Source organism: Megalobrama amblycephala, linkage group LG1 (genome assembly GCF_018812025.1).
Source record: "Megalobrama amblycephala isolate DHTTF-2021 linkage group LG1, ASM1881202v1, whole genome shotgun sequence".
NCBI lineage: Eukaryota > Metazoa > Chordata > Actinopteri > Cypriniformes > Xenocyprididae > Megalobrama > Megalobrama amblycephala.
This window is the reverse complement of record NC_063044.1, coordinates 75,397,563-75,418,613: the sequence shown is the minus strand read 5'-3', so window position 1 is coordinate 75,418,613 and position 21,051 is coordinate 75,397,563. Positions and strand designations below refer to the sequence as shown.

At 44.0% G+C, this 21,051-nt stretch overlaps 1 pseudogene; it reads left to right on the top strand.

Annotated features, from left to right (window-relative positions):
• The first annotated feature begins 1,021 nt into the window (after positions 1-1,021).
• LOC125246980 lies at positions 1,022-9,195 on the top strand (annotated as a pseudogene).
• Positions 9,196-21,051: the final 11,856 nt, after the last annotated feature.

The following is a 21,051-nucleotide window of genomic DNA, read 5'->3' as shown; positions in this document are numbered from 1 at the left end:
ATGGCAGATGTTTGTGTGGAGAGATGGAATCTGTGAAGCATGTAGTAATGGATTGCTTAAAGCTGCAGTCCACAACTTTTTTTGGTTAAAAATTATCCAAAATCAACTTTTGAACAAGTAAATAACCAGCCAGTGTTCAATACTATCTAATTATCTTGTCTCGATTCACGATGGTTAGCTTGTAATAATGTTTTATAACAAGAGCGAACTTTCCGCGGGAAATTCAAGCATGCAGCAGTTCCTCTGTGCGTCATTACGTCACGTCCGTAAAAAGAAAGGAGTCCCGTCGAGAGGCTCAGTTAAATCATGTGAGGAAGCTGCCGGTAGCAGCACATTTACAGCCTTTTCTCACAGCAGCTGAAATAATTAAACTTATCATTTTGATGGCGGATTTTAATCCAGAAAAGGCCAAATGACAATCATCAATGACAACTGGAGATTCACCTGTAGTCAAAAAGCAAAAGACTTTGGACTGTGGAGTGGATACAGAAATTGAAATCTACAGGTAATGCTAATACACACTAAATACCGCATAATACAGAAAAATTAGTTGTGTCCGCAGATCTATGCGAACTGGAATAATTTTGAAAACGTTTTATCTATACATAGGGAAAGCAAAGGGAAATGGGCCTTTGCAGGGGATAGTTTAAGTGAAACGTTAGGACTACGTTATCAACATGTCTAGATGCAGGTCCTTCATCTCATCTGGATACGGCCTGGATCTGGCAGGCATCAGGCGTTTTGGGAAATGTTCCCAGTTCCGGCTGACCTAATCTGTGCAGCCTAACAATTAACATGATTTGAATTATAGAAGTAGATAATGGTTTATATGTATGCAAGTTTAAACAGATGTGTTTTTAGTCCAGGGTTTGTTTCCTGAACTATAGGAAGACTGTTCCAAAGTTTAGGTGCTAAATAGGTAAAGGATCTACTGCCTGCAGTTGATTTTGATATTCTAGGTATAGATGGCTTTCAAATGAAAGATTGGTATCAAAGAACACACAGGTTCCTAACTGACGATGAAGACTTAACAGAGCAGCCATCAAGTGTTAGACAGTATTCTAGATTATTACATGAAGATGTTTTTGGTCCAAAAATTAAAATCTCTTGTTTTTTCAGAATTTAGCAGTAAGAAATTTCTGGTCATTCATTTTTTTTTTTTGTCAGCTATGCATTCCGGTTATTTTTGAATTGGTAGCCATGCTTCCTAATGATATCTCCCAAGGGTAGCATGTAAAGAGTGAAAAGCAACGGTCCTAGTACTGAGTCTTGCGGTACTCCATATTGAACTTGTGATTGATATGACATCTCTTTGTTTACCACTACAAACTGATAGCGGTCAGATAAGTATGATTTGAACCATAACAATGCAATTCCACTAATGCCACATTTTTCAAACAGTGAAAATGGCTTCAGCAGCTAAAGATGATTATATTTGTCCTGTGTGCTGTGAAATCTTCAAGACTCCTGTTCTTTTATCATGTAGTCAGTTTCTGTAAAGAGTGTCTTTAACAGTTCTGGAGAACCAAGAAAACCAAAGAATGTCCTCTCTGCAGGAGAAAATCCTCAGGAGATAAACCTCCATTTAATCCGGTGTCACAAAACTTGTGTGAGTTGTTCTTGAAGGAGAGAAATGAGAGGCGCTCATCAGGATCTGAGGAGATCTGCAGTTTACACAGTGAGAAACTCAAACTCTTCTGTCTGGATGACAAACAGCCTGTGTGTTTAGTGTGCAGAGATTCACAGAAACATGACAATCATAAATTCAGACCCATCAGTGAAGTGGTTTCATCACATAAGGTAAGACAACTGACTCTTATTTCACATGTCAAATAAAAATTAGTCATAAAGGGGGCTTTCACACCAAAGAAACGTTTTCATAGTTCACTGTGTTGTCTTCTTTTTTCTCTTCACTGTAATCTGGTGTTTTATGTATTTTTACTCAATTCTAGGAGGAGTTCAAAACAGCACTGGGGTCCTTACAAGAGAAACTTCAACACAATGAAGAAATGAAAGGAGAGTTTGAGGAAACAGTTCAACACATCAAGGTGAGGAAACAGAATCAGTCATTTTCATTACAGCTGTAGGATCACTATATACAGTTATGATCTGATATATTTAATATAATGGATTCCAGTTTATTATTTCTGTAAATAAAGAGTATCAATCTGCTTCTGGATCCGTTATATGTCGGTATCTGAGGGTATCTCTGATATTAATGATGTAAAGTGTTGATGTGTGTTGATTGAGATAATTGAAGTGAATGTCATCTGATTTCAGTCTCAAGCAGAGCACACAGAGCGTCAGATTAAACAGCAGTTTGAGAAGCTTCATCAGTTTCTCAGAGATGAAGAAGAAGCTACAATCACTGCTCTGAGGGAGGAAGAGGAGCAGAAGAAGCAGATGATGAAGGAGAAGCTGGAGGAGATGAACAGACACATCTCAGCTCTTTCACACACAATCAAAGACATGAAGGAGATGATGAAAGCCAATGATGTCTGCTTTCTGAAGGTCTGATTTCAGATCATTGGTTGATCATTGGTTCATTGATTGAGTTCTTGATGATAAATGGTGTGTTTGTTCTGCAGGAGTTTCCAGTCTCAGTGGAAAGGTGAGTGATCTGCTCCTGTCTCTGGTCTCTCTGGTTCTGATCCAAAGCCACTGCAGTTCTGACTCCTGAATGTTCTTCCAGAGTCCAGAGCTCTCAACCGGATCCACGGATGGCTTCTGGAGCTTTGATTCATGTGCCACGTTACTTGGGCAACCTGCCGTTCAGAGTCTGGAAGAAGATGCAAGACATCGTCCAAAACAGTAAGTCTGACTGCAGAAGATCTGAGCTGGAAATGATGGATGGGTGGAGAGTTAAAGGTGCTTCATGACACAAACTGATAGATAGATTGCAGTTTCTTCCGCTCCGGTTGATGCAGTTACATTGATGGTGTCCAGTTCTGAGCAATTGGACATCAATAGTGTAACAACTGGAGAGATTGAAGACTCGCCACTTCACTCTCCCACTAGTGAGGAACTAGTGGAGGTGTTGACTCGTGCCGTGGCTAAATTAAACATCGATTGGCTGGCCGAGAAACAAGAGCTACAGGTTAAAACCAAGTTAGAGCAGCGTTTCCTGCCATCTAGATTGGCTCAACCTCCACGTCAGGGCTTACCGTTTTTTCCCAACCTCTACACCGAGGTGTTGATGTCGTGGAAGAGACCGGTTTCCTACAGTCTCTATACCCCACAAACTTCCACTTACAGTAATGTGTTGGGTATGAGGAGACACGGTTATGGGGCGATGCCAAAGGTGGAAGAGACGCACGTGAGCCATATCTCCCCCCAATCAGCTTTGTCCTTTAAAGCCCCAACATTGCCCACCAAGCCCCTAAAAGCTACATCTGCATTGGTGGGCAAAGCATACTCGGCTGCAGGTCAGCCAGCGGCATGCTTGCATACAATGTCCATCTTACAAGCGTACCAGTCTGACCTGCTCAGAGACTTGGGTGACAGTGAAGAAGTGGGGGCAGATCTTATCCAGGAGTTGTCAGTCAGCAGACCTAGCTCTCCGTGCCACCAAAGAGACTGCCAAATCCATCGGCTGATCAATGGCAACCCTGGGGGCAACGGAGAGACATCTATGGTTAAATCTTACTGATATCAAAGACAAGGATAAGACGTTCCTCCTGGATGCCCCTCTTAATCCTTCCGGCCTCTTTGGTGACACCATTAAATTGGTCAATGAGAGGTTCCTGGAATCGAAGAAACAGGCTGCAGTACTGCAGCAGTTTCTTCCCCGCTGAACTCGGGTCTCTGCGGCTGCTGGGCAGGAACAGCCAAAGCAGAGTACGAGCTCCTCACACAGACAACACCAGAAGCAGAGCGTTGCTACCTGTACTCCCTCTCCAAGGGGCTGGGAGGCGGGGGAACGATCGCAGACAAAGTCCTTAAAGGGCAAGATGGATCTGAGGACCGTCATTGCTGCTAAGAGGGCTTTGTCGAAGAAGTCCTGATGCCAGAGGTTTCAGGATCCTGAGTGTAGTCCCCTCTGAAGCCAGACGGCATTCACTTCTTTATACGGTGCCTCAATGCCATGGCGCAGTAGTTCCGGGTGATTCGCACTCTCTGCTTCAGGGTACTGTGCTGGCTGCCCAAAATACACCAGAGGCCAGCCTCGAGAGGCTGGTTCCTTTAGTAGATTTTCTGACAGAATGTCTTGTCAAATTTATCTCAGTGGGTCCTACACACGATAGAAAAGGGGTATCACGATAGATTCAGCGGGATTCTACCCACAGTTTTGGGCCCCGAGCAGGCTCTGGTATTGGCACAAGAAGTAGAGACTCTGCTGCAAAAGGAGGCTATAAAAAGGGTCCCTCCTCCCAGCACGGAGTCAGGATGTTACAGCCGGTACTTCATTGTGTAATGGTGCCCATTAGCTGTGGCTGAGTCTTGCATATGATTGAACACATGAATGATGTTTTGTTTTGTTTTTCATTATTTTTGCTTTTATTTTTCATGTATTTTATATGCATGTCATATTTACTCTGTATAGTTGTTATGGGAGCAAAGTTTCATAATGTGATGCGGAAGAAAAGTGTGACGCGGAACTAGTATGTTGATTGATGTGTCGATACGGTATATATAGGGAGAACACCAAGTTAAAAAAGCTGCGGTTCCGCTCATGGCTGGTGAATCTGGACTGGCGTTCACTTTTCGTGGAACACTTCATCGAAGTTCGGAAGGATGGAGCCTGTTGTGGACTTTGGACCGAGTTAACGGTATTTCCACGAGTGAGCTGCGCTGTCGGTAAAACCGGTGCGGTAAGCAGCATGGTTTAAATGCCTGAACCGCTGGGTTCTGCCTATGCTTATGAGTCCTAATGACAGTGAAACGAACGCATTCGACTGAGCACGCGTTATTATGCTGGTGGGATAAGCTGGAGCTTATAAAGAACCGCCGTGTTCCGGTTAGGTGTTCCACGAGCTCAAACGGCTACACAAGACGTGTTTTAAGGTTGTCTGAAATGGAAGAGATTTTAAAAAACGGACTTTGAGGAATGAACTAAGGGACTCTTTGGTTTACTATGGAGTTGAATGTTTTCCTACTGCTTATGTGTTGTAAATTGTGTGGGGGTTTTTTAGGCACTTGATGGTGTACGATGTAAAGATATGTTTGTGTGAAGGGGTCTGAAGGATGAAAAAATATGAAAATGGGGTCAATACAGGCACTTTAAGCAATTTGAGTATGCTGTGTTTTCCTGATTTATTTTGAGTTTTCATTGTTGTTGTTGTTGTTTTTTGATATTTGTTTTTTTTGGGGTTTTTTTGGGGTCAATAAATGTTTCATGCAGACGCAATCAGACGCCAGCCTATGCCCTTGAAGCGTGCTGTGAAATCTCTTATAATATTTGATGAAATGTAAATGGGGTTGTTTACAATTCCAAAAAAAGATTGGGAGATTGCGTTCGATTTTAGATCTATGTCAGCTAAATCAAACGGTAACAAAGCTCAAATTCAAGATGCTCACAATCAAACAGATGCATAATTCCATGTATCAATGCTCCCACAACACAGGAAGTTTCTGAGGTTTGCTTTTGGGGACGAAGCATACTAATACCGGGTTCTTCCCTTTGGCCTAGCACTGTCAGCCCGCACCTTTACCAAATGTGTAGACGCATCTCTGATGCCCTTGTCCATGCAGGGCATCCGCATCTTAAACTACATTGACAATTGGTTGATTCTGGCTCAATCACAGCATATGGCAGTTCAGCATCAAGATGTTGTTCTTGCACACATGAAGAAGTTGGGGTTGAGGCTAAACATGAAGAAAAGTGTGCTTTCTCCTACTCAGAGAACCACTTATCTAGGCGTGGTATGGGATTCGAATGTCATGCGTGCACATCTGTCACCTGCTCGGATAGCATTGAATCTCTCAGCTGTTACAGAAATAAAGCTAGGCCAGTCACTCAACTGTCAAACAGTTTCAGAGACTTTTAGGTCTGATGGAAGCAGCGTCCAATGTGATACCTTTTGGCCTACTGAACATGAGACCATTGCAGTGGTGGCTCAAAACCAAGGGGTTCTCACCGAGGGGGAATCTTTTTCGTATAATCAGGGTCACACGGCGATGCCTTCGTGCTCTAGTTATATGGAAACAACCTTGGTTTCTGTCCCAGGGACCTGCGTTGGGAGCTTTCGGTCATCACATCACGCTAACGACAGATGCATCCCTCACGGGCTGGGCGGTGATCATGAGTGGTCGATCTGCTCTGGGTCTATGGCAGGACCATCATTTCTCTTGGCACATAAATCCCCTGGAGATGTTTGCAGTGTTTCAGGCCCTGAATCACTTCCTTCTAGACCTCAGGGACCATCATGTGCTTGTTCGCTCAGACAACACATCGGTGGTCTCATATATAAATCATCAGGGAGGTCTGAGGTTGCGGCTGTTATACAGACTGGCTCATCAGATCCTCCTGTGGACCGAGGGGAAACTGCTCTCAATCAAGACAGTTCACATCCCAGGGTACCTCAATATGTGAGCAGACATCCTGTCAATGCAGCGGCCGAGGCCCGGGAATGGAGACTTCACCCCGAGGTGGTGAAGCTCATATGGGAGAACTTTGGCCAAGCCGAAGTGGATCTATTTGCGTCTCAAGAGACGACTCACTGCACATTATGGTTCTCCATGACAAACCCAGCACCTTTGGGGCTGGACGCTATGGTACAGTCATGGCCAAGGCCATTTCCCCCGATTGCACTGCTCCCGGGAGTTCTGTAGTTCACAAAAGGGTACCGGCTCTGGCCCCCTTCAAGCCTATCGAAGAAGTGCCTAAGACGTTTCTCACATTAAAACCATATTTCTGCTTGCTATCTTGTGTCTCAAGAGGATTGGAGACATTCAAGCCCTTTCGGTATACCCCTCATTCTTGGAATTTGCGCCCAGCATGGTTAAAGCCTTCTTGCACCCAAGACCAGGTTATATTCCTAAGGTCCTCACTAATACTGTGAGGCCCATCGTTCTGCAGGCCTTCTGTCGTCCTCCTTTCTAAATGTCAGACAAGGAGAAGCTGAATCTGCTGTGCTCTGTCAGGGCATTAGATGCCTATGTCCACAGAGCTGCCTTGTGGAGAAAATCTGATCAGTTGTTTGTCTGTTTTGGGTCACCTGGAAAAGGTTACCCTGCATCTAGGCATAGAATCAGCAAGTGGGTGGTTAAGGCCATCTCACTTGCTTATGAGTCGGCTGGTCAGCCTTCACCATTGGCTCTCCAAGCTCACTCGACTCAGAGTATGGCTGCTTCCAAAGCTTTATTGTCAGGAGTCTCTCTCCAAGAAGTTTGTGATGCGGCAGGCTGGTCCTCACCGCATACCATTGTGAGGTTCTATGAGCTGGACCTCGGCTCCACTCCAGGGGCGCTGGTGCTGTCATCTTAATGTGCGCATTGACTTCACATGGACAGTCACTTCCTCATATGGCGACGTAGGCATTGTTGTTCCCAAAGCGTTTGACACAGCGCGAGTTCCCTTGAAAGGGAAAGTCTCGGTTACATATGTAACCTTAGTTCCCTGAATAGGGAACAAGATGCTGCATCACCCTGCCATACTCCCAGCATACCCGTAAGCGCCTTGCTTCAGGTTTCAGAAGCTGAATGAATGTGTTTTCGGGTAGGCTTTATAGTTTCCTGGTCAGTGACATCACCCGCCTATGACGTTCCGTCAGTCTGTTGGACAGATTTCATACGTGCATCATGACGCAATCACACAGAGGCGTTCCCAAAGCATAACGAGACGTTTTACATTTACAATGTAAATGTCTGATGTGTTTGATCAACAGGACGAGTGTCATGATTCATAATAATCTGTGTTGGGTTCACTCTTGATCATTATATGAACATCAGAATAAAAGCATCTGTTGATTGTGTCTCATCAGCTCCTGTGATTCTGGATCCAAACACTGCAAATCCACGTCTCGTCCTGTCTGATGATCTGACCAGTGTGAGATACAGCGGGATCAAACAACCTCTTCCTGATAATCCAGAGAGATTTAGCTCTGATTTCTGTGTTCTGGGTTCAGAGGGGTTTAACTCAGGAACACACTGCTGGGATGTGGAGGTTAAAGAAAGTTACTGGTGGATTTTTGGAGTAACTACAGCATCAAACCAGAGGAAGGGAGATGATTTCTTTGGCACTGATGATATCTGGAGTATGAGATACGGACGGTCTGGTTCTGGTTTTCGTGTTAAACAGAAGCTTGATCGTGTGAGAGTGTATCTGGACTATGACGGAGGAACGGTGTCATTCTCAGATCCTGTAACTAACACACATCTACACACATTCACAACCACCTTCACTCACACACTCTTTCCATTCTTCTATAGTTATCCCTATCTGAGAATCTTAGCAGTCAATAGTCAGTAAACATTACTCTTGTAGGCAGGGGTGCCATGAACAGTTTTAAGGGGGTATGCAAGACATAATTTTGGGCCCCTTTCTTCCAGATGAATGTTTTTTTTTTTTTTTTTTGGACGTTTAATTAGAAGGAATTTATTAGTTAACATTATACATATATTCCTTCAAGTAACATCCCATCAAACCGCAATTGATTTAAACCCTTTGATCACACCGGTGTGATTAGAACATTAGATTTTACTCCTACTGGAATTCAAACCTGCTTTCACGCTGACTGGTGCTGAGCCAAGATACTTTAGTTCCTTTTCATACATAACTATTGTTTTCAAACACTTAATATTTATTTGAGGTTTCAGACATAGACATTACAGTGAAGTAGCTTACTGTAGTTAAAAAAAAGACATTTATAGTTTTTTAAATTCCATATACGGATGCCTTTGGAAGCTGCATAGCTATCCTTTTAACTATAATTTGACGAAGTACTTTGTTTCATACACATCTGTATCTGATATGAATAAAGTTTAGCTACTCTATTCTTCTCCCAGGTTACCAGCTACTTAGCTTACTTTTATGTATTTCTGGGAAAATGGTGGAAATTTACATGATGTGTATCCGACAGATCCTCTGAATTGAGGTGCAAACTCATGCCGCATTATAGGCTATCAAATAACATGAACATTAAAGATGTTAAACAACACAACACTTTCACTTCTACATATTTAATTATCAGAATATATCATACAATTCATAATATAGTTTACAAGTTATTGTCATGATGAATCACAGGAAGCAATTGCAAGTTACAAGGTTTATTGTAGAGAGAAAACAGAGATGGACACAAACAGTCGATGAATGGTGCAGGCTTCCAGTGACGCAGGGACTGAGATGATCCGTTGGTGGTGAGTGAAGGTGACGAGAAGTGACGTGAAGATAAATCCAGGGTCCAGACATAGAACGAGCAACGTAGACAACCAACTGGACTGAAGACGAGATGAACAGGAACTCCGGTCAGGAACAGACGAAACACTCACGACACAGGACACCAAACAACGATCTGACAATGGAGATGAGAATGAGGTGAGTATATATAGGGGAGTGAATGAGCAGCAGGTGATGGGATGATGAGCGGCAGCTGGATCCGCTGATGAGCCGCGTGGCCTGGACACGCCCACAAACACACTCGCACACACACAAGCACAAACACACCCACAGCTGTCAAAACACAGAGCACGCGACAAGAAGGAAACAATGTATCTGTGAACCGTGACAGTACCCCTCCTCCTAGGGACGCCTCCTGGCGTTCCCCGACTCCCTTACCTGTCGATTGTAATCATCGATAAGGGTGTGATCCAGGATGTCTCTGGCAGGAACCCAACTTCTCTCCTCCGGTCCGTAACCTTCCCAGTCCACCAAGTACTGAAATCCACGTCCCCTCCGCCTCGAGTCCAGAATACGGTTGACCGAATAGGAAGGTTCCCCATCTACGAGTCGCGGCGGTGGGGGAACCGGAGCAGGCGGATTAATATTGGAATGAAAAACGGGTTTGATCTTGGATACATGGAAGGCGGGATGAACTCTCCTGTACGCTGGAGGAAGTTTGAGGCGGACTGCCACCGGACTAATGATCTTGGTGACAGTAAACGGACCAATAAATTTGGGAGCAAGCTTATTAGAGACGGATCGGAGAGGAATGTTCTTAGTTGAAAGCCACACTTTTTGACCAACGACGTATACGGGAGGCCTTGACCGGTGGCGATCGGCCTTGGCCTTGGTGCGCTCCCTCACTTGGAGAAGAGTCTCTCGGGCTCTCGTCCAAGTGCGGTGACACCTCTGGACAAAGGCGTGAGCAGAGGGGACCGCGACTTCGGATTCCAGACTAGGAAAAATAGGTGGCTGGTAACCTACGCTACACTCAAACGGAGATAGGCCCGTGGACGACACTGGTAAAGTATTGTGCGCGTACTCCACCATCGAAAGTTGCTGACTCCAGGAGGAAGGATTCTTAGAGACCAGACATCGCAACGTTCGCTCCAAATCTTGATTGGCTCTCTCAGTCTGGCCATTGCTCTGGGGGTGAAACCCTGAGGACAAACTAACCGTCGCCCCCAGCAATCTACAAAACTCCTGCCAAAATCTGGACACAAACTGGGGACCTCTGTCAGAAACCACGTCTATCGGGAGGCCATGAAGCCGAAAGACGTGGTCAATGACTGTAACCGCTGTCTCCTTGGCTGATGGTAATTTGGGCAAGGGAATGAAATGAGCCGCCTTCGAGAATCGGTCCACTACGGTCAAAACAACCGTGTACCCTTGGGAGGGTGGGAGGGCGGTGATAAAATCTAGCGAAATATGTGACCAGGGTCTCGAAGGGACTGACAGCGGTTGAAGCAACCCATCCGGGGAACGATTGGAAGTCTTGCCAACGGCACAAGCTGAGCAAGCCAATACAAAATCGCGGACGTCCCGAGCCATGAGAGGCCACCAGAATCGTTGCTTGACTAAAAATTTAGTTCGACTGACTCCTGGATGACACGCTACGTTGGAGCAATGACCCCATTGAATGACCACGGACCGTAGTTGCTCCGGCACGAATAAGCGGTTCGGTGGACACTCGGGCGGAGGCGTTACCCCTTCTAGAGCCAACTTGACTCTCGATTCGACCTCCCATGTGAGAGTGGAGACCACTAACGTCTCAGGTAAAATGCACTCGGGAGTAGACGGGCGTTCGGAACGATCAAAAATACGAGACAAAGAGTCGGGTTTGATGTTCTTAGAACCCGGGCGGTACGAGAGAGTAAAATCAAAACGTCCGAAAAAAAAGTGCCCACCGAGCCTGCCTGGAGTTCAACCTTTTGGCAGTTCTGATATATTCTAAATTCTTGTGGTCGGTCCATACAATGAAAGGCACCCCAGAACCCTCCAACCAATGGCGCCATTCCTCCAAAGCCAACTTGACTGCCAGCAACTCCCTATTACCAATGTCGTAGTTGCGTTCGGCGGGAGACAATCGATGAGAAAAAAACGCGCACGGGTGCATCTTATCGTCTGCGGAAGAACGCTGGGATAACACTGCTCCTACCCCCACCTCTGATGCGTCGACCTCTACCACAAACTGCCGTGATGGATCAGGGGCAACAAGAATGGGGGCTGAAACGAAGCAGGCCTTCAGTTTGGCAAACGCAGCCTTGGCTGCGTCTGACCACCTGAACGTAGTTTTGGGAGAGGTCAAGGCAATCAGAGGCGAGGCTAGTTGGCTGAAGTTGCGAATGAACCGCCGGTAAAAATTGGCGAACCCCAGAAACCTCTGTAGGGCCTTACGGGAATCTGGACTTGGCCAATCCACCACAGCCTTAACCTTCTCAGGATCCATGCGCACTCCCTCAGTCGACACGATGTACCCTAGGAAAGGAACAGACTGTGCATGAAAAACGCATTTCTCCGCCTTGACAAAAAGCCCATTCACTAACAACCTCTGAAGCACTCGTCGAACGTGCTGAACATGCTCCTGGAGAGATGAGGAAAAAATCAATATGTCGTCCAGGTAGACATATATGAACTGATCAACCATATCTCTCAGCACGTCATTGACGAGTGCCTGGAAGACCGCTGGGGAGTTGGAAAGCCCGAACGGCATAACCAAGTATTCAAAGTGCCCCCTGGGGGTGTTAAAAGCGGTCTTCCATTCATCCCCCTTCCTGATGCGAACCAAATGATAAGCATTTCTTAAATCCAATTTTGTGAAAATGGACGCTCCCTGCAACCTCTCGAAAGCTGAAGACATTAACGGCAAAGGATAGGTATTCTTTACCGTAATGTTGTTCAGCCCCCGGTAGTCAATACAAGGTCGCAGGGACCCGTCCTTCTTCCCCACAAAAAAGAACCCCGCCCCCGCTGGAGAAGAGGAAGGGCGGATGAACCCGGCTGCCAGTGAATCAGAAATATATTTCTCCATGGCCTCCCTTTCAGGAACCGAAAGGGAATATAACTTGCCTTTAGGCGGAGACTTTCCTGGCAATAAGTCTATAGCACAGTCGTAGGGACGGTGCGGAGGAAGAGAAGCAGCCCTAGACTTACTGAACACCTCCTTCAGGTCGAGGTACTCAACGGGCACGTTAGACAGATCCACTGCTTCCTCCTGTAAAACAGAAACAGAAACGGACGAACAGGCAGAGACAAGACAAGACTTATGACACTGCTCGCTCCAGGCCACGATGGAGTTCTGGATCCAGTCTACCCGGGGGTTGTGTCGGATCAGCCACGGATGACCAAGGACAACGGGGGTCTGTGGAGAATCAAAAATGAAAAAGGTAGTCTGTTCTGTGTGATTTCCGGCGGTGATCAGGGTGACGTTCTCGGTGCTGTGAAAAATAGTGGGGAGACTCTGTCCATTGAGTGCGTGCACGGCGATACTGTTGGTGAGAGGTCTGAAGGGAATGTGAAGTCTTATGGCAAGAGATTTGTCCAAAAAGTTACCTTCAGCACCGGAATCCAGTAGTGCACTGCAGTCGTGAAGATGATTGGACCATCCCAGTCTCACCGGGAGGAGGGTGGATGTGGTTGAGGGCTTTCCGGCGGAGATCCCACCCGACAGTAGCCTCAAACTTACTGCCGGGCTTGCCCTTTTAACGGGCAGTTGTAGGCGAAATGACCGGCTCCACCACAGTATAAACACAGTCCCTGGGACCTCCGCCTCTCCCGCTCCTCCCGGGAAAGCCGAGCTCGACCCACCTGCATGGGCTCATGGTCTTGAACGGGGCTGACCGTGTCCACGCTGCTGGAGCGAATCCCCTCCGCGCTCCTCTGGGCTGGAATCCTCCGCTCGACCCTGGTCAGCCGAGCGTCCACCCTGAGCGCCAGGTCAATGAGTTCATTAAACGTGGTCGGAAGGTCCAGCGTGTAGATCTCCCGCTGAACACGGTCAGCCAGCCCATGCAGGAACATGTCCCACTGCGCCTCCTCGTTCCAGTGGCACTCAGCCGCTAGTGTACGAAATTCGATGGAATAATCAGACACCGACTTCTCTCCTTGGCGAAGTTCCGCCAACTGCCTGGCGGCTTCTCTCCCAGCGACCGACCGGTCGAACACTCTCTTCATCTCCGCGGCGAGTGACTGGAACGAGGCGCAGCATGGGTCTTGATTCTCCCACACCGCCGTCCCCCAAAGAGAAGCCTTCCCCGTAAGGAGAGTGAGCACAAAAGCCACCTTACTCTGCTCCGTATTAAATGTCCGGGGCTGTAGAGCGAAATGCATAGAACAACGTGTCAAAAATGCTCTACAGAAATTAGGTTCACCTGAGTAGGCTTCTGGCACCGGAAGACGAGGTTCAGGACTGGCGGCGTTCTCTGGTGTGGGTGGGAGGACGGCCGGTGTGGGCGGCGCAGCGGGACCGCGGAGAAGCTGGAGCTGTTGGGTGAGCTCGGACACCTGCGTCACTAAAGCCTGCACAGCTCGCCCGGTTTCATTAAGATTTCTCTCCTGGGAATCCATACGACGCATGTTGCTGTTGATAAACTCCTCTAGGGTAGTTTGCCGGGCGCTTGCTGCTTCCGTAGCTTGGTCAGATCGTTCTGTCATGATGAATCACAGGAAGCAATTGCAAGTTACAAGGTTTATTGTAGAGAGAAAACAGAGATGGACACAAACAGTCGATGAATGGTGCAGGCTTCCAGTGACGCAGGGACTGAGATGATCCGTTGGTGGTGAGTGAAGGTGACGAGAAGTGACGTGAAGATAAATCCAGGGTCCAGACATAGAACGAGCAACGTAGACAACCAACTGGACTGAAGACGAGATGAACAGGAACTCCGGTCAGGAACAGACGAAACACTCACGACACAGGACACCAAACAACGATCTGACAATGGAGATGAGAATGAGGTGAGTATATATAGGGGAGTGAATGAGCAGCAGGTGATGGGATGATGAGCGGCAGCTGGATCCGCTGATGAGCCGCGTGGCCTGGACACGCCCACAAACACACTCGCACACACACAAGCACAAACACACCCACAGCTGTCAAAACACAGAGCACGCGACAAGAAGGAAACAATGTATCTGTGAACCGTGACAGTTATATATTCAATATTTTGAATAAAAAGGAAAAATAAAATAAACCATCTTCTCCAATATTTTGTTTATTCTTATTTATTATTTAACATTTTCATCCCTACTTTTTATTATTATTAATTTTTTTATGTTTTCACTTTTGGGTTCCTGACAGGCACTTCTTTCCATCCATCCTGTTCTTTTTTGTGCATAAATTCATATTTTAATTACCACATTGGGTCAATTTATATTGCTTGTTGAAATATTCATGCAATATATGTTGCATTTAGTTGGTAAACTAAATTTAGTATGCATTTGTATAGAAATGTGTGTTGTTGATTGTGTCACAGATGTGATAATGCTCAATGCAAATATGTAATATTTCCTGCAAATATGTGACATTAGCATTATAGGGATTATTATATTTTGATTTATAAGCATATATTTAATGCTTATTATCTAAAGCTGATGTTTAAATGTTTGTAGAAATGTATTTTGTTAATATGAACAATACTGGATGTTAATTGTGAATTGTTTTGTGTTTACAGTTCACAAAACAATTTACAGTTTGTGTTGATTTCAAATATCAACAATGTCCAACAGTGTTGTTGAAAAAATACATGCCCCACCTTTAATGACAGACTCGAAATCTGGTCTTCAGACTCTGGCATCTTCCAAATATGAACACCCAGCATTTGTGTAAATTTTAAATAGTTTGCAGTCCTTGGAGGCACAGAATTTCAAAGGCATTTTTTGTTGTGTACCAGGGCATTGTGTTATTACAGGGAATGAAACAAGCTGATGCAGCGGCTAAGGAAGCTTCATATACAGAACCCCAAAAATGCCCATTTCCACCTTCAGAACTCAGACCTATTAGAAATACTTACATTTGGAAGAAACTGCAAGCTGAATAGGATAAATGTTCAACAAACAAACTTTACAAACTTTACAATTCTGCGGTTGGTGCAAAACTTTGTTGTAACAGTTTGGTACAAACTGTCCCTGGGGTAATTTTCCTCCCTTTTTCCTTGTTTGTATACAGAGAGTTTTCTTGGGTGATTGTATGGGCTGTACCAATCGTCAACCAGTGTTGAAACCAGTCTTGAGCAGGGGCGGATCTACCGGGGTGGCACGGGGTGGCAACTGCCACCCTAAGAAAAAGCTTTGCCACCCCATCTGCCACCCCAAAATTATCAGACAATAAAATAGAAATGTTAGCAGTGTTTCAAATACTACTGCTTTTCAGCAGTGGCGCTTCAATGTGACGACATAAAAAAGACAGCGTATTGCAAAATAATGGCAAGAAAACACGTCTTTCAATAAACTGCATGACGGTTGCACGCGCACGCAGCGCGCCCAGTGTAGTCAGCTTCATTAACAAATGACTCTTATGAACCGATTCTTTGAGAGTCAAAAACACAAAGCGCAGCCAAGTTTCCCCCTATTTCTTCGTGAATTGGAAAATTACTGCTTCTCGGCTAACTCAGAAGTCCTTGAATTTTCGTAATTTTTTGCGAGCTGATTCCCCAACCGCCCGCTCCACTTTCATCATGGATAAAGGTCTTTTTGCCATCCGACGAAACGGTAACATGAAATCAATTAGAAGATCCCGATCACAGAAACTAGTTAGGTAAGAATCTAAATGTATTTGATCTTTTCTAACACGTGTTTTCTAACACACATTTTCTAACACATTATAAGTGATTCAGTTGGCCCAGTTTCCCAAATCATACGTTCAGTTCTCAAAACAAAGACACATTTCTCAAAACGTTTAACAATGACAACATTAGGTAGCAAAACTGATGACAGACCAGTCAAAATCTAAATGAAAGCTGGATGAAAAATTTACAGGGGTTTTAAACTTACACACCAGTGCCCGGTTGCATGAAACTCCTTAAGCTAAGAAATCCCTTAAATATAAGGTTAAGGGTACCCTTAGTGAAACTTGGGTTGCAAGAAAAAAACCCTAAGGGTTTTCTTAAGGAACTTAAGGCTGTTATTAAGTTTTTCCCCTTAATTATCTAAGTGTTTCCTTAAGCGTTGCTACAAAGTCCTTAGCGACCATTTCACCTTAATAAATTTAAGGGACCAAAACAGCTCCCTTAAATCTACTGACACTCAAAATACGATGGCTGATTTAGTGTTAATTGAAGAGAAGGAAATACCAAGGCGTGTTTTTAATGATCGCAATAATCCCTTGGAGACGATGAATGATATACAGTTATTGAGAGAATATCGGTTTGACCGCCAGTCAATCCTTCGTCTCACCGCGACACTAGAACATGACATTGAGCACCAAACCCGGCGGAGTTACGCAGTTCCAGCACTCTGTCCAGTTTGGTTTATGTTTTTTGATTTCTGTTATGTTTGTACTCTCCATAGCACAAATATATTCATACAAACGTGGTTTTAGCGAGGATTTGGCTTTGTGGTTCGTTATGTTCTGTTTACTGTTAGAGGTAGTAACTATAGCAACCGCTGCGATCATTGCCGTATGTTGTCAGAAACTACCGTGAAACGCTTAGTGTAAACACTTAGGTAAGGGTGAAAGTTAAGAAGTTTGTTGCAACGCTCTTAGTGAAATCCCTTACCTCAGGGATTTTTTCTCCTTCAGGGAAACCCTCACTTAAGGAGTTTCATGCAACCGGGCACAGTACTTTAGATGAGGGAAATTTCACTATGTACAGTAAACTATAGCAAGTTGTACACCCTCAAACTTGTGATTGTCAACTTTCTTTGTAGCCATTTGTACTGTATTTTTGCAGAACTGAGAAATTACTGCCTAGGGATATAGGCCTTGTCTTGTGTCAGAAGACCAATATACTGCTATAATACTGTATATACTGTAATAAAATTTGGCCAAATGTGCAGAGGATGCTGAATTTAGTTTTACTGCAATTGACAATATACTGTATTGTGGTGCATACTACTGCAATCTACTGCAAGATCAATTTATAATAGTAAAATAAAAAAAGAAAGAAGAAAAATCATTGCTGTATTTTACTGTATCTGTAAATGTATTTTTGTATAGTGTAGTAGACAGTGAGCTGCAAAATAATTCCTGAATCCCATTAAGCGGTATTTTTGTTACAGTGTTATATGAATTGATCTCACTAGTGTTCACTGGGCAGTGCAGTAGTGTGTATTTGTTTCGTTTTGTGTGTTATCTGAGGCCAAAGTTTGATTTTGTCAGACAAGAATAAGTTTTTGACTAGAACATTTTATTTTGACCTGGAAGTTTGAGGTTTGTACAAGTGCATAGTATTGAGATTGTGTTTATAGTTGTGAGAAAATGTTGAATTGTTTCATTTCAACTAGACTGAAAAGTTTGAAAGACAAACTTATGCTGGCTTGTCATAAAGCCATCTTAAAGTCTTGTTTAAAAAACATAAATAGTTTGATCAGTTAGTCCAGAATATAGATGTTCTAGGTGACTGCTAAAGTGTTGCTAGGTGGTTGCTAGGAGATTCTGGGTGGTTGCTAGGCTCTTGCTATGCAGTTTCTGGGGTGTTGCTAGAGTATGTAGTTGATAGGTTGCTCTGGGTGAATACACACAGACATTCCCACCTCTGTTAATAACAAATGTTAAAACTCAAAAATTGTTTGCAAAAAACAAGTTTTTGTTGTTCTTTAACTTGCACTAAAACATGTTATTTATGCCACTGAAGTATCCTGTGTAATATTAATAAAACTGCTCATCTCCTTTAGTGATACAAGCTCAGACTCATTTTGAATCTGTTGATGTTTTTCATATAGTGCCTTTAATTGGTGCCATGATGAATATCTTGTTATTTATTTTTAATTTTAAACGGTATATAGCACTACTTTATGGTAATGCAATGTTTGTGAACACAATTGTGTATGTCAGGGCATAAATCTCCAAAAATCCATGCATGCTATGCTGGTTTGTTTACACTCAGGCAGTTTGGGCACTGAATATGGCATTATGTCATCATTACCTGAACTTTCAGGTCGATTCAGGACATGCCAATACCTGTGTGTACTCTTCATCTGGCTGATAATGTACTTGATAACATTAGTGCCCAAGATCATTTCATCTCGCTGACCAGGAACAACTAGAGTGGGAACACTAACTGCATGTCCATACACTTCCATCTCAAGCTGGTAAATGCTCTCAGGCTGAATGCTGACACCACCGCAACCAACAAGGATGATATCAGGGTGTGTTTCACTGGGTGCGAGCACCCAGCACTCTTCAACTTGCATTCAGAATCCCCATTCATGGTACAGGCCATGGACGTAATGCAACTTGAGCCCCTGTAATGACAACATCAGTGTAAAACAGGCTGTGAGCTCTTTCCAACTTCATCACATTTTGATATAAGACACTCTTATCAGGAATTGCTTTGCAGCTTTCTTCATACAACAAAAGATCATCTTCGTTGCTGAGGGTTTCACCCTTCCTGCCCAATTGCGAGCAGGTTTGTTTTCATGAGATCGTGATGCAACATTCGGCTGGGAAGCTGGTTCTGTAACATTAGGACAGTCTTTACGCTGATGACCAACCCTCATGCAGATAAGGCACCTCTTCTCTCGCATGCAGTGTGAGCGAGTGGAGTGTGTTGTGTCCCCACAGACACGGCAAGACAGAATGCGAGCTCCATGTGTTTGAAAGGGTCTTGAAGGATTGTGTACTGGCTGACTGGTTCATTCCAGAACTCTCTCTAACACGCTGAGGACATGTTCCAATGCATTAAAATTGGGCGAGACTGGATCAGCTGTCTTAGGATGGCTACTCGGAGTGAATGCGGCAGCATTGATGGCAGTGATTTCGCCTTCCATGACTTCAACATTAGGGACTGTGGTAGCTGTCGATACTTGAAAGGAGCGGGTCTTAACTGTACTGGGAATTCTGCGAGACTGACTTTCCCTCTGATGTTCATCAATAGCCTCCTGTATCTCTTCAACTGACCATTTGCTCATAGGATTGCACTTAAACACACTGGAGCGTTTAGGGTCAGGGCAGTTTCATATGAACATCATGGCTATCTCTGCACTCATGTTCTCCATGTTACCTCCACTACGTTCTAAATGGCTATTAGCTCATTCAGCTGCAGAGTTCAATCTAAGTAACGTTCCATGGCATCTATCAACTCTTGGTCTGTGTATTTGTCACTCTCATCTCCTTTAAACATGGGTGATTCTTTGATGTCAGACTTCACTGTAAAGTTGACTTTGGGGGACTCCGACTACCCAGCTCTCCTATTAAAGGATTAGTTCACTTTCAAATTAATATTTCCTGATAACTTACTCATCCCCATGTGATCCAAGATGTCGATGTCCTTCTCTCTACAGTCGAAAAGATATCAAGTTTTTTGATGAAAACATCCCAGGATTTTTCTCCATATACTGGACTTTGATGGCCTCCAAGCGGTTGAATGGTCAAAATTACAGTTTCAGTGCAGCTTCAAAGGGCTTTAAACGATCCCAGACAAAAATAAGGGTCTTTTCTAGAGAAACATCACTCATTTTCTAAAAAAAAATGAAAAATGTAGACACTGCTAAGTGTATTACTGCCCTCTACAGGTCAAAGTTTGAACTACTTGATATACTAATTTAGTTCAAAATTTGACCTGATTTTTGTTATCAAGCACACTGTTGTGCATGTATACGTGCTCAAAGACACACATGCAAAGTTTTGGGTAAATATATCAGATCTTCACAGAGAAACAGCCTCAGATGAAGTTCAAATTCATTGATGATCAAAATTCATTGATGCTATGTACAAAAAAGGTTTCATCTATCAACACGAAATCTATAACTTTTTTTCAGCATGATCTGAAGATAACCTGACTCGAATTTGGTGAAAATCAGACAAAATCAGTTTTTAAAGAAAATAAAAATGGCGGACAGGAAGTTTGGCTGACTACAGTAAAATTCTTGGCATGATCCAAGGAATCTATTCATTGCAAAAGGCAAAATTAATCACAAGCTATAGGTGTTCATGTTTTTTAATCACTTTTCTACTGGTTGTTTTTCATTGTAATTTTTAGAATTAGTTTGCAAGTTATTTGAGAACAGTTTGATGAATCAATTTGAATTCCATGGGGGGTTTTTTTGTTTTGTTTTTTTGTTTGTTTGTTTTTTTGCCTGCATCTGGTTTGATTTTCATGGAAACAGACAAACGTCATTCTTGTAAATTGTTTACCGGCAGCAGGTTCTACGTCAGAACGCAGTAAAGTAAGTAGTAAAGCAGTAAAGACACTCAGCAGCAGGGGGCGCCAGAGACTCACAACACAACACAAACGCCACAAACTTACTGACCATAACCAGCACACACTGTGGGTTAATGCGATTGTAAGTTTAGTGATAAACATCAAGGAATGAGAGGAAGAGATTCAAAACAAAGTTATACAGAGCTACAGACACAAACCAGACAGGAGCAATCGATCCACCTGTGAAACCATTCAGCTGTTCAAGATCATTTGTGATGATTTCACATCTGAAAGAGAGGCGCTCGTTTTCTGTGTACACCTTCATTCTATCAATCACACATCTGAGAAATGATCGCAAGATCACATTTAGGATGGTTTGTGTGCAACATTTTATAAACGAGGCCCATATTTGTGACAAACATCTCAGGA